General features: G+C 32.6%; 2 long non-coding RNA genes across 2 annotated transcripts; both read right to left on the bottom strand.

The window, feature by feature from the left end:
• Positions 1 to 5,049: 5,049 nt before the first annotated feature.
• Positions 5,050 to 16,612, bottom strand: LOC127721534 (uncharacterized). Its single transcript, XR_007991296.1, has 2 exons — positions 16,342 to 16,612; positions 5,050 to 5,456 (listed from the first exon to the last, which is right to left on the bottom strand). It is a non-coding gene; the product is annotated as an uncharacterized LOC127721534 (long non-coding RNA).
• On the bottom strand, positions 12,769 to 15,271 carry LOC127721533 (uncharacterized). Its single transcript, XR_007991295.1, has 3 exons — positions 15,064 to 15,271; positions 13,768 to 13,877; positions 12,769 to 12,888 (listed from the first exon to the last, which is right to left on the bottom strand). It is a non-coding gene; the product is annotated as an uncharacterized LOC127721533 (long non-coding RNA).
• Positions 16,613 to 16,914: the final 302 nt, after the last annotated feature.

Here is a 16,914-nt window from a genome sequence, read left to right as displayed (position 1 = left end):
AAAAAGTATTGGTCAGGTCAAGTTTTCTAACTCTTAAAAATATTTTTTTTAATTTTTTTTCTTTTATTTAATAAATTAATGTTGTCATCTTGCTTGGTTCCAAATTTAAAGTAAATCCTTTAAATAATGAAAACGTAATTAGCATTTTCATATCCGTCAGGACTTTGTCAGGACATTGTCAGGACATTGTCAGGACATTAGTGTAACCCGATAACGTTGGTTTCATTCCCTCGACTTATATTCTCCATGTGTAGACGGGTAAGACATAGTAAGTTAATGAGCAGACAATGATTTATCTTATTTTTTACAAACTGGAGAGAAAATATATGGGTAGACTTGATACTGTTTATAACGTGAAAATTAAGAAGCTAGTGTAGACTGATATTTGCCATTTTGAGACCGTAAATAACTAAATAACATGTTGTGTTATGATTGCCAGAATTATATTATGAGACAACTATCCTCCAAAAGTTCAAATTAAGTAGATGCATCATGTAAGAAATTAAAGTAACAAAGAGAAAAACCCACACCGCAATAGCAAGCTATAAGAGGCCCTGAAATACAAATGTTTAACAGTTCAATTGGGAAAACTAACGGCCTGATTTAAGTACAAAAGAATGAACGAAAAACATATATGATACAACAACTATAATGACAACTAAAAAATCACAGGCCCCTGACTTTGGACAGGCACATGCAGAAACTTGCAGCCGCATGGTTAAATATGTTTGCAGGCGCCTCTTTATACAGGTATGAATCGCCGTTTTATATAATAGGTGCACTCCTACACGTATAGTATCTCTGTAAATAATGAACATAAAACATCGTGTCTTTGCTATCGTGTAAAGATATCCACCTTTTCGATAAATAAATATCAATTGCTCTTTATATAAAGAATTAAAGTGATTGCACATTTGAGAAAAAATACTTAAACAGGGGAGGATTCAGGCGGGGGCGTGGCGGGCGTGCGCCCCCTAAAATCTGCAAAGCATGGGTTGCCTCTACACTCTAAAAGAGTATTTCGATTTTTTTTTTACTTTGCTCCATATTATAGGACTAAAGACATCAATAACATCAAAAGATAAAAAAAGGAGACAAACATCTCGCAGAAAAAAAAAGCATTCACACCTGTAACAGATGATCCAATACCAGATAAGGGCGTCAGTAAACATCCACAGATGCCTGATATTAAAATAAAAAAACAGGGCATAGAAAAACTTCTAAATAACATCAATATCAACAAAGCAGCTGGGCCTGATCTCATCCATGGAAAAATTTTAAAAGAGTGTAAGACATCTATCACTCCCATCTTGTCAATCATATTCCAAACATCACTGAACTCTGGAAAGATCCCAGATGACTGGCGTCACGCAAGTGTATGTCCAGCATTCAAAAAAGGCGACAAACACGACCCTATAAACTATCGCCCCATATCATTGACTTGCATCTGCTGCAAACTATTAGAACATGTTGTAGCTAGTAATATAATGAAACATCTGGAAAAAAATAAAATTCTATACGACTTACAACATGGTTTTCGATCATCTCGCTCCTGTGAAACTCAGCTAATATCATTTATTCAAGATCTTGCAAATTCAAATAATAAAAACATTCAAACAGACATCATAATAATGGATTTTGCAAAAGCATTTGATAAAGTTTCACACCACCATCTCATGTATAAAATCGGTTTCTACGGTATAAATTGCAATGCATTACATTGGATTCAAGATTTTTTAACAAACAGAACACAAACAGTAGTCCTTGAAGGTGAAACATCAAATAAAATTCCTGTAACATCTGGGGTACCTCAAGGCACAGTGCTTGGTCCAATTTTATTCTTAATATTTATAAATGATTTGGCAGAATATATTGAACATAGTACATTAAGATTGTTCGCAGATGACAGTATCATTTATAGGGAAATTAAAAAACCAGATGACACATATAAATTACAGTCTGACTTGGAAGCGGCCGGCAGATGGGAGCAGGACTGGCTCATGCATTTTCACCCTGATAAGTGCAACATTCTCAGTGTAACTCAAAAACGCAAACCTTTAGACTTCACTTATAAATTACACAATCACTCTCTAGAAAAAGTTGACTCTACAAAATATTTAGGCCTAACTCTTCAATCAAATTTAAAATGGGACAAACATATCAATAACATGACATCAAAAGCAAATCAGTCTCTTGGATTTATTCGTAGAAACCTTAAAATAGCCTCACCTAAAGTTAAAGCACATGCATTTAAAGCTCTTGTCCGACCAAAACTAGAGTACTGCTCAACTATTTGGGATCCACATCAAAAACAGCAAATTTCACAAATTGAAAAAGTTCAGAGAAGAGCAGCGCGCTTCTCATGCAACCGCTTCCATAACACCAGCTCAGTTACTGAAATGATGACAGACTTAAATTGGTACCCACTTGAAATAAGGCGTTTACGATACAGACTTGTCTTCTTCTACAAAATTATACATGAAATTGTTGCAGTCCCTACATTTAACCTTTTGATCCCACTAGACAATAGAACTAGACATAGCAATCCACACTCATTTAGGCAAATACAAACAACTAAAGACAGTTATAAATATTCATTTTATCCACGAACAGTTATAGATTGGAATCTTCTGCCACAACAAATAGTATCATGCAGTACAGTACAGGGATTCAAGAGTATGATCTCAGAATCTGCTCTCATCCCCATTTTCTATCCCTAACTATTTTGTTATCAAATGTATATAGTTTTATCTAAATGAAATTTTACAAATGCACATACATTATTTTGATTTTTTGATTTTGTTTCTTTTTATTTTTCTTGCTACAATGTAAATTATAAAATTTTATAGTCGACGCCCGGCGAATAATCTTCAATAATTGAAGGATCGCTAGAAACTTAAAGAAGAAGAAGAAAACTACAGACCTGTAATCCTTAACATTTGTCGCCAGCAAAATTCTAGAACATATCATATGCAGGCACATCCTGTATAGGTGCACTCCTACATAGTATCTCTGTAAATAATGAACATAAAACATCGTGTCTTTGCTATCGTGTAAAGATATCCGCCTTTTCAATAAGTAAATATTAATTACTCATCCGATAAGTCATTATGTGTTTCCATGGCCACTCACCATAGTGGGCGCAATTGTACTGAACAGAATATAGTAGCGCTGCTCGTTCAATTATGTCGGTTAAAATATCATTATAGCTTATGTCACACGTATGTCCTTATTTGTACTACTATGCCGACTCTAAATACAGCTTATTTATCATTATTATTCACTCGGCCTATACAATCTCGGACTTTAACAATCTCGGCCTTCAATTTTTTATATTTAAGGAATGACTGTAATATTTTTTCTGTTTATGAAGAAATTACATCAAAAATGTGGTGCACACTGAATAACCCGCGTTACAGTCATTTCTTATAATTTAATTCTAAATTCCATTTTAAACCCGAGTAAACAATGAAAAAACGCTGATGACGTCACGGTCACATGACAAAATTATGTCTATAAGCTGACAAAACAACGTCAGCTAATCAGAAGACGCGTTAATTACATCCAAAATTAAATTATATAGAAATAAAGTGAACATTTGAGAAAAAAACCCCAAAATATCCTTACAATGAAATCATTTAGCTTAGACGCACAAGACATCAGTTGTTAAGGGACAATAATATCAAAAGACGGTTAAAAAAAAACAGTATTCACACAGTTAGGGATGGTGGTCAAACTGGCTACAAGTTTTGTTATCCAGGCTACATTGATTTTTCGGGTTAAAGAAATACATATTAAAGTTCGATCCTAATTATATATAAAGGGGGGCTGGATGGGGTTTACAGAATAGAGAATACTGGGCAAAAAGTGCAGAATAAATGGCGTAAAAAAAAACGCGAGCCTCGCGTTTTAAATTTGAAAATTTAACTGTCTCGAGTGGATAAATATCATATCACACTCGATGCAGTGGTAGAATCTATATGTATGTACACTAAAGCCATTATGTGTTTCCATGGCCACTCACCATAGTGGGCGCAATTGCACAGTCCATTCATACAGTCTGCACCGTTAGCCTCTAGTCAGATTCCCCAGACTAGTAAAACTTTATTCGGACTAGTAAGTATTTTCCAAGTTGTGTTTATTCACATGAGAAAAATATCGGAATATTGGTCTTCGGACTAGTAGTTGGAAAAGATTTTGGTGCAGACTGCTCATATTTAACGGTAACCATAAATTGATGATAAAAATGGTCCCTACTTAAATTTTAAGTACATATCTATCAGTCAGAGCTCTGACATAAAAAAGGTTAGAATAATCTGATTTCCGTAGGTCAGAAAAAAACAATGATTTTATTTAAACAAGCGTTAAATAATTTGATTTTTGTAAACAAACATCCAAATTAGAATAAATTCCCCATACTTCGCACATAGAAAATGCAGGTTCCACACTGACTGCAGTCAGGTTTGCCCAAAGCCAGTACAACAGTACACTAGACACTATTCATTGTTAAGGAAGCCGAAGGGTGAATAGAAATCTGATCACTCTTGGTCTTCTTCCGATCTTCAGTAAAACCCTTGACAAAGTAGGGTGTCCATTTGGTTGTGCAGTATGTATAAATTCACTTCACATCACGTCCAGTCAGAAAAGGGCCGTTAAATTTAATGCATCTTATTAAAGCGAGTGCAAGGCTGTCTGCACATTAGGAACCCTTACAACACCGATTTGATGGGTCCGCATGTGGCCATCCAATTTACCCTCATGTTCCATTGGAACTCCAAATTTCGTCGACTGATTCGATCCACAAATAATAATTTTCAGACAGGTAAAAACGATGATTAACATTTTTTTAACCTGAACATGAAATTAAACAGATCTAGAAAAAAATTCAATTGCACGTGCTCGCTATCTATGTTTTTATCGGGTTACATGACCGCCGGCAACCTTCGGGGTCATCTCGATGGTTAATGAGAAGGCATCTAGCCTAAAATACACACGAAATGCTGATTGATATTATCTAGTCCATGCATTGTTAAAGGAGACGTGACACAATTTTTAATTTTTTTTATTTTTTAATTAATTAATTAATATTGGTCAAAAAACATATTTTAATAAATTTTTCTTGTCAAAACCTCATTAAACGGACTTTTTATGGTCAAATAATCCAGCGCTTGTCGTAATCTTTGATTTTTAATTAGATACCGGTCACGTGATCGTGATGACGTCAGTGGATACAAGCTGAGAAAATGTCTCAATATGGACGAAGTCGATCACATTTCTGCATAATTAAACAATGGACGGTGTTGACAGCAGTTTTCAAGACAACTCTCAAACTTAAGATATTCGACCGTATCAGTTTGAGCCGTTACTTGTTGAAAATAATCAAGTAGAAGATATAAATTCGTCATCCGAAGAGTCCGACATTGACGATCTTTCAAGCAATATGCAAGCTGTAGGATCTGCAAAGAATAAATGTTTGTTGTAAATTTAGTTTTACAGAACTTTAATTACTGTGATAATTAATTAAGACATATAAATACAAGTGAACGTCTTGGGTCACACAATGGTCAATTGCATTTCTGAATAATTATGTGGTCTTAAATTACAATTATAATGAAATCAAAAACATAGAGAAATATACCTAACTTCTTAACTCCATTTTATTTGAGCTTTCATGGATAGTTGTCTGATTAGCAATCAAATTTACCACTAATAAATTGGTTCTTAGATATTAATTTAATAATTTAAATTAGTTAGTTTGCTAAATGTAGCGTTCAAGTTCAAAAGTTTATTATAGTTTATTATAGTCGCACCACATACATACATGTACACGTATAAACACAATATGAAATATAATGCACATTTTAAAATTTAGAATGCATATATAGAGATATGTGTACAAATATATCAGTACTATAACAATTATTTCACTATAAATCAAGATATATTTCTTAAAAATGTTTGAGTTTAACAGGTAATTGAATTACATTAAATAAGACAAAAAGAGAGGTAATAAATTACCTATCACCTAACCAAGTATGTTGGGTGTGAAATTTGAATTACTGAAGCTGCCCCCAATACATGTGTAATAAGTATGACATAACAGGGGAAGTATTAAAAGTAATATTAAAAGAAGTTTTGAAACAGTAAAATATATTCATGTATTTGTCTCCTCCATAATCATCCCATTGAAAATGTTCTAGGAGTACTGATTTTTTTGTTGTGATATTTGTTATAATGTGTATATCTTCAGTCTATACTTACACATTATCTAATACTCCCAGGTCTGTATCAATTGGATTTATTTCCATTATTTTATTTAAGTTAAAACTATATTATTCAGCTTCATGTCTTATGCAATATAAAGGCTTGCATACATACACTAGCCAAAATATTTGTTTTTCATTCAAGTTATGGCATGGTATTGGTTGCAAAAATTTGATATTTTTCATTTAAATGCAATATTTCTTATTTAATTGGTATATTTCTTCATTTAAATGCAATATTTTTTTATTTGAATGGTATATTTTTTCATTTAAATGCAATATTTTTTATTCAGATGGTATAATTTTTCATTCAAATGGTATAATTTTTCATTCAAATGGTATAATTTTCGTTCAAATGCAATATTTTTTATTCAATTGGTATAAAATGTCATTTGAATGCAATATTTTTTATTTAATTGGTATAGTAGTTTTTTATTTATATGCAATAATTGCATTATGGGAAATTCTTTGACGTCATAAGGTCAAATTTGCAACAACGTTTGTGATTAGTCGGAAATTGTTTGGATTTCTCCCCTTTTTTTCTAAACTTGAGTGACCAAGAATTAAAAAAAAAAAACAAAAAATGCGAGTGACAAGTAATAATAATTAATTTGACACACAACTTGTTCATGGATAGAAACAGATGCCTGCGTGCATGGCAAAAACACCTCCAATGAAAACAATCTCCTACAGTCTACACATTGAAATAAAAAAAAAATACATAGCTAGCCCCCCTCCCCCTTCTAAGTCCAGATACATGTAATCATGACGTTCTTTAGTGCTACTGTTATACTCCGGAACTAATTCTTTAATAAAGACAATTCAGGATAAATTGGAACCAGTTACTAACCCATGTTACAACAATAGTCCTATGACATAGGACTTTACTATATGAGGCGTGAACTTCATATTTAATCTATCTATAATATGTGCTCTTATGTCTTATGCTGAAAATCATTTTACATTTAGGATTCGTTGCTGAGCTTTTTTTTTACTGTCTTCGTCTCCGAATCCCTTTAAATAGATTTTTTTTCAAGCCCCACAGTAGTTCAATAATTACTATATATATATATGTCTTTGCATAAATAAGTATGCAGGGCATATTTCAAAACATATTTTATCTCCAGGACTTTTAAATGATTTACTTTTCAATACTGCATTGGGAAGAGGGGAGTATACAAGTTTATTTTGTGACACATTATATAATATAATTAGGTATCCAACAAATTATATGATTGTACGTTTAGCTATTATCTAGACCCGTACAAAATGTATATAATTAGACACATTTAACAGGGGCGGATCCAAAACCTCGGTGTCTAGAGGGGAGGGGAGTAGGTTCAAATTTAGATATTTGTATAGAGATGTATATATGCGAGTATTGGCAGTAATGGTTATGGTGTGTGTGTGAGGGTAGGGGTTTCAGATCAAAGATCGTTTCTATAATTCTATATCTTTTAGTTTTTACCATTTCACTCTATTCTTTATCCTTTGATCTCTATTATATTTGTCCTAAACATGCGTGACATATTTGCCACTGGACATAAGGCAACAAAAAGTCAATCAACGTATTCTGTATATTTCATCATTTCTTTATCATGTTATCTATAGGTTTGGTCCCGCCCCTTATCTATTTTGTTGCACATTAGGGACGACATCTGACATCAAAAGACCCCCTACCCCCCCCCCCCCCCCCCCCCTCTTAACTTAATTTGGGGAAAATTGATTGACCAATAAGGATATATATAAAATCGATGTTAATGAAACAAAACATGCAGCAATTTTGACCCCCCCAAAAAAAAACTATTTGAATTAAGTTTTTTATCATTCATTGATTTTCTGATGTCGTCCCTTATCCTCTCTATGTAAACCCAATTCATGTCCTGATAAATGGTGACTCATGCATAGCATCATATGTGGTTATTAAAACAAGAAACATATTCATATTATAATAATTAATGTATGCTAGGACTTATAGATAGATGTCATTAGTCCCAGGTCATGTAATAAAGTAGGTCTTATAAAAATACAATAGCATTTTAATTTTGATGATTATATATATGTTTATATATTTAATAATGCCATTTTTTTGGAAAAAAGGGTAGGGGCAAGGCGTTTTATAAAACATATCAATGGGGCGCGTTTTTTTTTTTTTTTTTTGTTCTTCGGAAGTAAGCCAGAAGAAGTCCATTTCTGTTGTTTTTTTTGCAGTGGAAAGATCTTCTGGCTCTCTTCCACCTCTTCTTTTTTGATAGGTTGACGGCATAGGCACATAACAAACATGGCGTCGTTTAGTCTAAATGAAATTAATAAATTTATGAATGCAGATATATTAGAATGTGAGCTGTTTTATAAACGTTTTTATGGTATGACAGCCTTAGTAGGACATCCCTGAAGGACGATAAGCTGGATAAATATATGAACTACACGGACAATAACAGTTAAGGGACGATTATTTAATATTCTAGGGAAGGGATTTTGATTGATTGGTGTTTAAAGCTACTTTCAACACTATTGGGCTATTCCGTGGTGGTCAGTTTAAATTTATAGATGAAGGATGGGGAAGGGAAGAGAGGGCATTATTATTCATTTCAATCAGTCGCTAATCATGCCTATTTTTCAGCTCTTACCAGGCAACCATATTCATATATGAAATCCTTCTGTCCCCCACCCCAACAAATAAATAAATATCAAATGGTTTTCCTCTTATTTAACACAAGTTTAAATTGATTGATTGTTTGTTGCTAATTTTAACGCCTTGTGAAAATTATTTCATGCTTGTTCAGGAAAACACGAGTTTAAAAGTCACATATATAATATAAAAATGAAGAGATGGAATATGATTGCTAATAAGGCAACTATCCACCGGAGTTCAAATATGGTGTGGATGTAAGCAATTATAGATAAGATAAGATAAGATAAGATAAGAAACATTTATTGTAAGTCGGGTTACATGAAATACTACAAACATAAGCTCTGTAGAGCTTTTTGCCGTCATGTAGACAAATGCTTTTTGTAGACAATCGTAAGGCCTTCGACAATGACAAAAACCTGATACTGTAAAGTCGTCTATAAAAGGCCCGATATGAAAAGTGTGAACAATTCAAACGAAAAAACTAACAGCCTAATTATACATAACAAAACAATTTACAAAATATCAAATATGAGTCGAGACAGGAACCAACGACAACCACTAAACTACAGGCTCCATCCCTGGGACAGGCAAATAAAGAATATGGCAGGGTGGATATAAAAACGAAGATGTGGTATGATTGCAAATGAGACAACTCTCCACAAGAGATCAAATGACACAGAAATCAACAGCTATAAGTCACCGTACGGCCTTCGACAATAAGCAAAGCCTACACCGCATAGTCAGCTATAAAAGGCCCCGAAATCAAAAATGTAAAACAATTCAATCGAGAAAACTAACGGCCGAATTAATGTACAAAAAAATGAACGAAACACAAATATGTATAACAAAGCAACAAACGGCAACCACTGAATTACAGGCTCCTGACTTGGGACAAGCACATACATACAGAATGTGGCGGGGTTAAACATGTTAGCGGGATCCCAATCCTCCCCCTTATCTGGGACAGCGGTGTAACAGTACAACAACATGTTTGTGAGCAACCCATCCCGAAGCTGGGACAGTGGTGTAACGTACAGTACAATAAAATAACAACTTGCACAAATCAGCAAATTAACTCGAAAGATCGGTACGAGACATACAAACAAAACTATAACATTAAGACAATAGACACAAAGCACCGACATAAGAGTATTTGCAATTACTGGAAGTTTGCTCAAACCTGATTATAACTGGTACTGAAATAAATCTTGTTCTCCCAGACTGAGTTATCAATCAGTACACAACGCGCGCGGCAAAGGATTTATTAAAAAAAGAAAACAGTCTGAAAAACGCCTGGTTTACGTTGTATATAGATATAAGAAGATGTGGTATGAGTGCCGATGAGACAACTCTCCATCAAAGTCATAATTTGTAAATGTAAACCATTTAAGGGCAACGTACGGTCTTCAACACGGAGCCTTGGCTCAAACCGAACAGCAAGCTATAAAGGGCCCTAAAAAAATTAGTAGTGTAAAACCATTCAAACGGGAAAACCAACGGTGTCTAATCTATTTTTAAAAACCGATATACTTGCATATAAATCCATATACAATGAAACGGTTTTTGAAAAGTGGACCGAACGTTTTGACCATCGAAATTTTGCAATAGAAATACTAGTTATGACCACAAGATTTTAACAGCCAGTGCAGGACTCGCACGAACGTTAGATTTAGTTAGAGGAGCGATATTCTGACGCGTTTTTTAATTCTTGGTCACCCATGTTTAGAAAAAAAGGGGAGAAATCCAAACAATTTCCGACCAATCACAAACGTTGTTGCAAATTTGACCTTACGACGTCAAAGAATTTCCCATATGCAATTATTGCATATAAATAAAAAAACAATACCAATTGAATAAAAGATATTGCATTCAAATGACATTTTATACCAATTGAATAAAAAATATTGCATTTGAATGAAAAAATATACCATTCAAATAAAAAATATTGCATTTAAATGAAGAAATATACCAATTAAATAAGAAATATTGCATTTAAATGAAAAATATCAAATTTTTGCAACCAATACCATGCCATATCAAGTCACCTTTTGCATATTTCACCTCAATAACCTTGCATCAGTGGTCTATCATTTTGATAGTATGACTTGGCATCTCTTCACAATTTTTTTTAATAAAGAAATAAAATGATTTTCCATAAATAAATAAAACAATAAGGGTAAATAATAAAAACTTAATTGCAATACACCTTTTATACATGCCTAATTTTTATTAGAATCTATGTACCTACTGCAGGTTATGTTTTAGTTGTGGAGACTGACAGGCATTTAAAATTTTGATTTTCCAGGTTTTTTTTTAATTCTTTTCTTACTTTAAAAACATTTCTTCTTTATTGTCTATTCATTTTGCTTATTATACTCCATTCTTTACAAAGTAAATCCAGCAACCCATTATTTCCTATCCCCCCCTTTTTAAGCTGCACTGTCAGTCCTTTTTTCTCTATTCTGTAAAACCCCATAACCGACAGTCGGGTATTGTTTATTCCAACAGGTAAAACAGGTATGCATTACGTAACTTATGTCTGTAACATTTGCTCTAGTCTATTTTCCAACCTCACCTGTGCACCCAGCAGGTGATCATGGATGTACACAGATTCGACGCATATTACGCAATATTGCATATTACCTATGTCTTATCTATCATCACCTGGGGGTACCCAGCAAACACAAAAACATCTTTAAAATGTTTTTAAAATGTTGTGTCTAATGTCATGAAAATATCACAAAAAAATGTGAGAAAAACATTAAATGTATGGTAGAATATATATCACTAAAACGTTTTCTAATATATTTTCTAAAATATTTGCATAATATAATTAAAATGTTGTAAAGAAATATCATGATAATGTGAAAAACAATGGTGTATAAAACATTTTGATAATCTTTTAAAAAATATTTTCTAGAAATATTTTCTGAACGTTTGAAAAACATCATGAACATCAAATAATGTTATAAAAATGTTTTTTGGATGTTTTCTTGCAAGTGAGACTGTGCCTAAAAAATGTTTTCAAAATGTTTTAAGAAGATGTTTTTGGTTGATATCTAGATCATATCAATATAAAAATGTCTTTACTTTTGATTGAGTTTCCTGCTTTTTTAAATAACAAATCATTAGTTAAATTAATGTATACACAGTGATTAATTCTATATACAAACAAGAATAAATCAGTTGTTTTTCTAAGCATATATGAAATTCACAATTCAAAGTCTCTAAAAACAAGAAGTATCTACAAATTTTGACATCATCCAAAATGGCAGACACAACTCATCATGGTCAAGCCACTTACCAAATATGAAGTCATTCTGTTCATCAGCATTACTAATTAAAGTAATGAAAAATTTGAGAACATTCAACATTTTGAAATACAATGTATAAGCAAACAGGAAACAGGTGCCAGATACAAAAATGTTCACACATCACAGTTCATCACTATCAAGCAGCTCATTAAATATGAACTCATCTTTATCAGCAGTTTTGGGAAAAACAGTGATGAAAATATTTGTTGGACAAAATCCGACAAATATAGGTGGACAGACGACAGACAGTGCAAGAAAGCCCACATTCCAACCACAATGGTATAATGTTTAGTTTTTCACTCTCAACCTGTATTACCTATCTTATACACATCATGCATATGTCAACCTGAACATGCACGACATATACGCCATTGGACATTATGCAAACATTATACACATTTTTAAGTTCAAGTTACATTGACTAAAACTTGAGTCCCAAATTCAGATTTTTCAATACAACTTCTCTTTCTAAACTTAAACGCTACACTTCTAATAGGGTTACATCTTAAGTCAATAATCATTGATAATTGGCTGAAGAGATGAGAACAAAACACCATTTTACATCAACTATTTGATTTATTTAAGAATAAATTGAAAAAGTCAATCAATTGTCTTATTCAAAATCACTTGGAATGTCTTGTAGTGTCTTATATCTTTATCTTGCTGTGCCATGCTTCTGAAAAAAAAAATAATCTTACATTCATATATAAACTTCTTGCACATCCTTTATTATAGAACGATTCATGTTGCCTGAAGGATATACATCCCCTCCCCTTTAAAGTTTTGAAACAAATAACCATGATAGTCTGTCGGAAGGGGACGATAAATGGCTGACGGTGTTGAGAGAGAGCAATATGCCACGCTGAACTGCATTTAGTTATTAAAAAAAAACACACATTATATATGACATAAAAAACTTTAGACTTGATATGTGTCCAGTCAAGAGTCTTATTTCATTATACTCGTTGATTGTTGTCTATCATATTTTTTTTCTTTTATTGTTTTGTATAAATCAGGCTGTTGTTTTTCTTGTTTTTTTTTAGTTTTCATTAAATGCATTGTATCATGTAGGGGCCTTTAAATGCCCTGCTACATAATGTCATTAAACATCTTATTGTCCTTTTTAAGTGTTAAACTCTGTAGAGTGACATAGTTTATAACTTGTCATTTGTATCTAAGGGCATATGATACAGTCCTAGAAGTATACTATAGGCATATAATAACTTATCGAAGTGTTACGCATTGTTTTCGCAATGATGATAATAATATAACTTAACTTCCGAGAAACACACAGATGTCATTAAATGAGTTGTTTATATGTATTTGAAATACTTCAAAGGAAAACAAATATGATGTTTATGAAAGCACACTGTTGGACTAAAAGATTGATTTAAATAAACAACTTGTTTCTATTTTGTCACAAAAAAAATAGTTTATTCAAATATCCATATATCTTTTCTGTATTGTATGCCCTTAATCTTGAATGTAATGCATTGTTTATGCTAAATATTTGAATTAAATATGGAATAACAGTAATTCTGTATGAAAATCTTACTTCCAAAAAAAATTCTCCTGAAAGGTTGTAGACATTCCAAGGAACCTGCGCCACTTCCAAATTGTAAACCTGCATATTGAACTTGTCCTTTGTGGCTTTTCTTTTAGCTCCTGTTCAAAAAAAAAAGATACATTGCAATTTAAATAATTTTAAGCAACAGTTTATATTATCTTGCTTGTACTGAAGTCTTACATAGTCTTTGTAATGTTCATTAAGCTGTTAAGGGAAATTTAATTTACTGTTTTGCAAATACATGCATACACTGATTTTACTAGAAAAAAAAATCTCCATATTCAAATGGTGCTTATATAAGTGTTATTGTAACTTGCTTGTTTGTGTGCCTCGGAAACAAGGTATTGAGTCATGCTTATTGCAATAGTTGTTGTTGGTTTAAGTCTGTCAAATTTCTTTTTCATAATTATGTGTATTTAATGTAGGCAGTTAGTTGTTTTGTTTCAATTGTGTTGAGAAAAATTTAACATTTGTTTGTCAAGGCTTCAAAGTGGACTATATGGCATTGGTTTTCTCAGTTTTGAAAGCCGTACAGTGACCTATAATTTCTTTTATCCAAGTCATTTAAATTCTGGTGGATAGCTGTCTCATACACCTTATCGCTATTTCAGTATTTGGAAATCTGTCCTGCTTGAACTTTTTACGTCAGCATACATGTACGTCATACAATAATACCCCTTATCGCTATTTCCGCTTGACCTGAGAATCTATCCTGCTTGAACTTTTGACGTCAAACAGCAATCACTTTTCCAATGTGGTATCAGATATTTTTTGTGATGACGTCAAAATTTTAAGGGAACTTGTGACAGTTGTGTGATGTCCAGTAATGGCGGACAAATAGCGATAAGGTGTATTACTTTCAATTGTGGTGTCAAATATTTTCTAATATGACGTCAACATTTTACGGGAACTTTTTTGATGTCCATGGCCAGTAATGGCGGACAAATAGCGATAAGGTGTATTGGCAATCAAACACATACACAACTTCACAAGCCACATATCCTTATAATTTTTTTATATCAATGAACAAATTCATAATTGGTGTACGTAGATGCTTGAACAGTGGCGGATTTAGGGGCCCCGACCCCCTTATGGAGCTACTTATAAGATAAATGTATAGACTATTTACAAGTATCACTCCAAACGTTTGCTTGCCTTGGGCAGGGCCCCCTTTTTCAAACCCTTGATCCGCACCTCCAGAAACAGATGTAATTTGGTTCCGATTATGATTGAACACACACAATGAATGCACAAGTTTCATCTTAACAGATTAATCATTCTTACCAAGTGAGTATATATCGCGTAACAAACAATTTTCTTGGCTCTCTTTGTTGATATCCTGTCTTCGTTTCGAAATTCAAATTTCAAAATCATTTCCGGTGATAAAACAAAAGTCGATTCCGGAAAAGGTCGGTTTTCCGTAAGGCATATAAACGATACGAAAATTGAACTTAGTACAGTTACAGTTTTCATTTCTTAATTTCTAAAATATACACGAATGAAATTAATAAACATTAAAGAAAGGTGATTGTTTATTAATACATTATTGCTTAATTTAATGTTGACTCTTTTGAATTTTAATATAAGAAGGAATAAAATCTGACTTCAAGGATCTTCTATATATCAATTAAGGATTTCAACCATAGTATCTTGCTTGTCATGATATTGATGAAATGTAGTACTATATCTTATCCTGAAAATAACGAGCTAATTCCACAAAACGTTGTTTGTGGTGTTTTGAAATTAAGTTTAAATAAAACGTTATTTTATATCCGTAAAATGTTGAATAAAATATCAGTAAGACTATTAAGTAATGTGTATGTCAGAATATTTTATAGAAAACATTTAGCTGATATTTTTCAGATGTTTTATGTAAAACATTTTAATTTTACGTTATAAAACATTTTATGCAAATAGCAAAACTATATTTTCTGTAAAACATTTTTTTGCAGAATGTTTTTTGGATATTTGGAAAATATTTACTTTAAATGTTGTTAAAATATAAAATACCAATTGAAGAAAATATTATTTTTTTATATTATAAAATATCTACGGGATATTTTAGAACAATGTTTGAGAACATGAATAAAAGATATTAGCAAATAATATTTTGTTAATGTTGTAAAAACATTTTACTTAAATGTTAGAAATAAAACATTTCAAAAACAATAAAATAAACATTTTTTTTATGTTTAAATGATATCTTATTGAAATATTTTGTGAGAGACGTCCATATGACATTTAAAAAATGTTTTTAAAATGTTGTGTGTTTGCTGGGTATGACGCCTGTAGCTTTCAACTTCAAAAGGTAACCCAGCATTGCGGATAAAGTGTGCCGCATACCTGTAACTTCTGATCGATGTTTATGGATGTATGTCCAATTTCAGTGTACACACCTGCACACGTTAACAGGTAGTGAGATACACTAAGGAGGTACACGATACCAAATTTTAAACACTGAGATATATTGGGCTATACACAAATACGACGAAACTATAAAAAATAATATTATTAAAAAGGGACGCAAAAAAATATTTGCGAAGATAAAAAAAAAATATTTACGTCAGCCTTTCTCCGCTTCTCATCAGCTCCCCGCTTAGGTATAGGTGGCCTTGACTCGGCTGTTGTTGGTTGTGTCCATGGAATGTCAGGTACCGCATTTGGACGGAGTTTTGGCTTCATGGTAGGACAACCCTCGAGATTCTTCATAACTTCTGGGTCACGATCGTAACATGCATTTGTAAAGTTGGCGGAACAAAGTCTATGACCAGTGCTTGGTATGAAGTCCCATCTCTTACAATAGTGTGTCCACGCCTTCCTGGTTTGCGGGTTACTCGGAAAACAGAAAAAACTAATTAAACTGTCCTTCTTATGCCTATTGTTGCATCCACTGGTAACACACAGAACCATTTTTAATCACTGTCATGGGTTTTGTTGGAAGATATTCGAAAATGAAATTGCGCTAATTATGCCTATACACCCTTCAGTCAAATATGATTGGTGAAACCACTGACGTCACAGCCTCGTTCTGAGTAACTTCCGGGATTGAAATATGCATAATTAGTATGTCGACAGATCGATACATTTAAATTCATATTTTATCCATTTAAACGATAATTATATTGCTTTCGATGT

This window comes from Mytilus californianus, unplaced genomic scaffold (genome assembly GCF_021869535.1).
Source record: "Mytilus californianus isolate M0D057914Y unplaced genomic scaffold, xbMytCali1.0.p SCAF_12, whole genome shotgun sequence".
In the NCBI taxonomy this organism is placed as follows: Eukaryota; Metazoa; Mollusca; class Bivalvia; order Mytilida; family Mytilidae; genus Mytilus; species Mytilus californianus.
The sequence above is the reverse complement of the archived record's forward strand: the minus strand, read 5'-3'. Positions and strand labels throughout refer to the sequence as shown.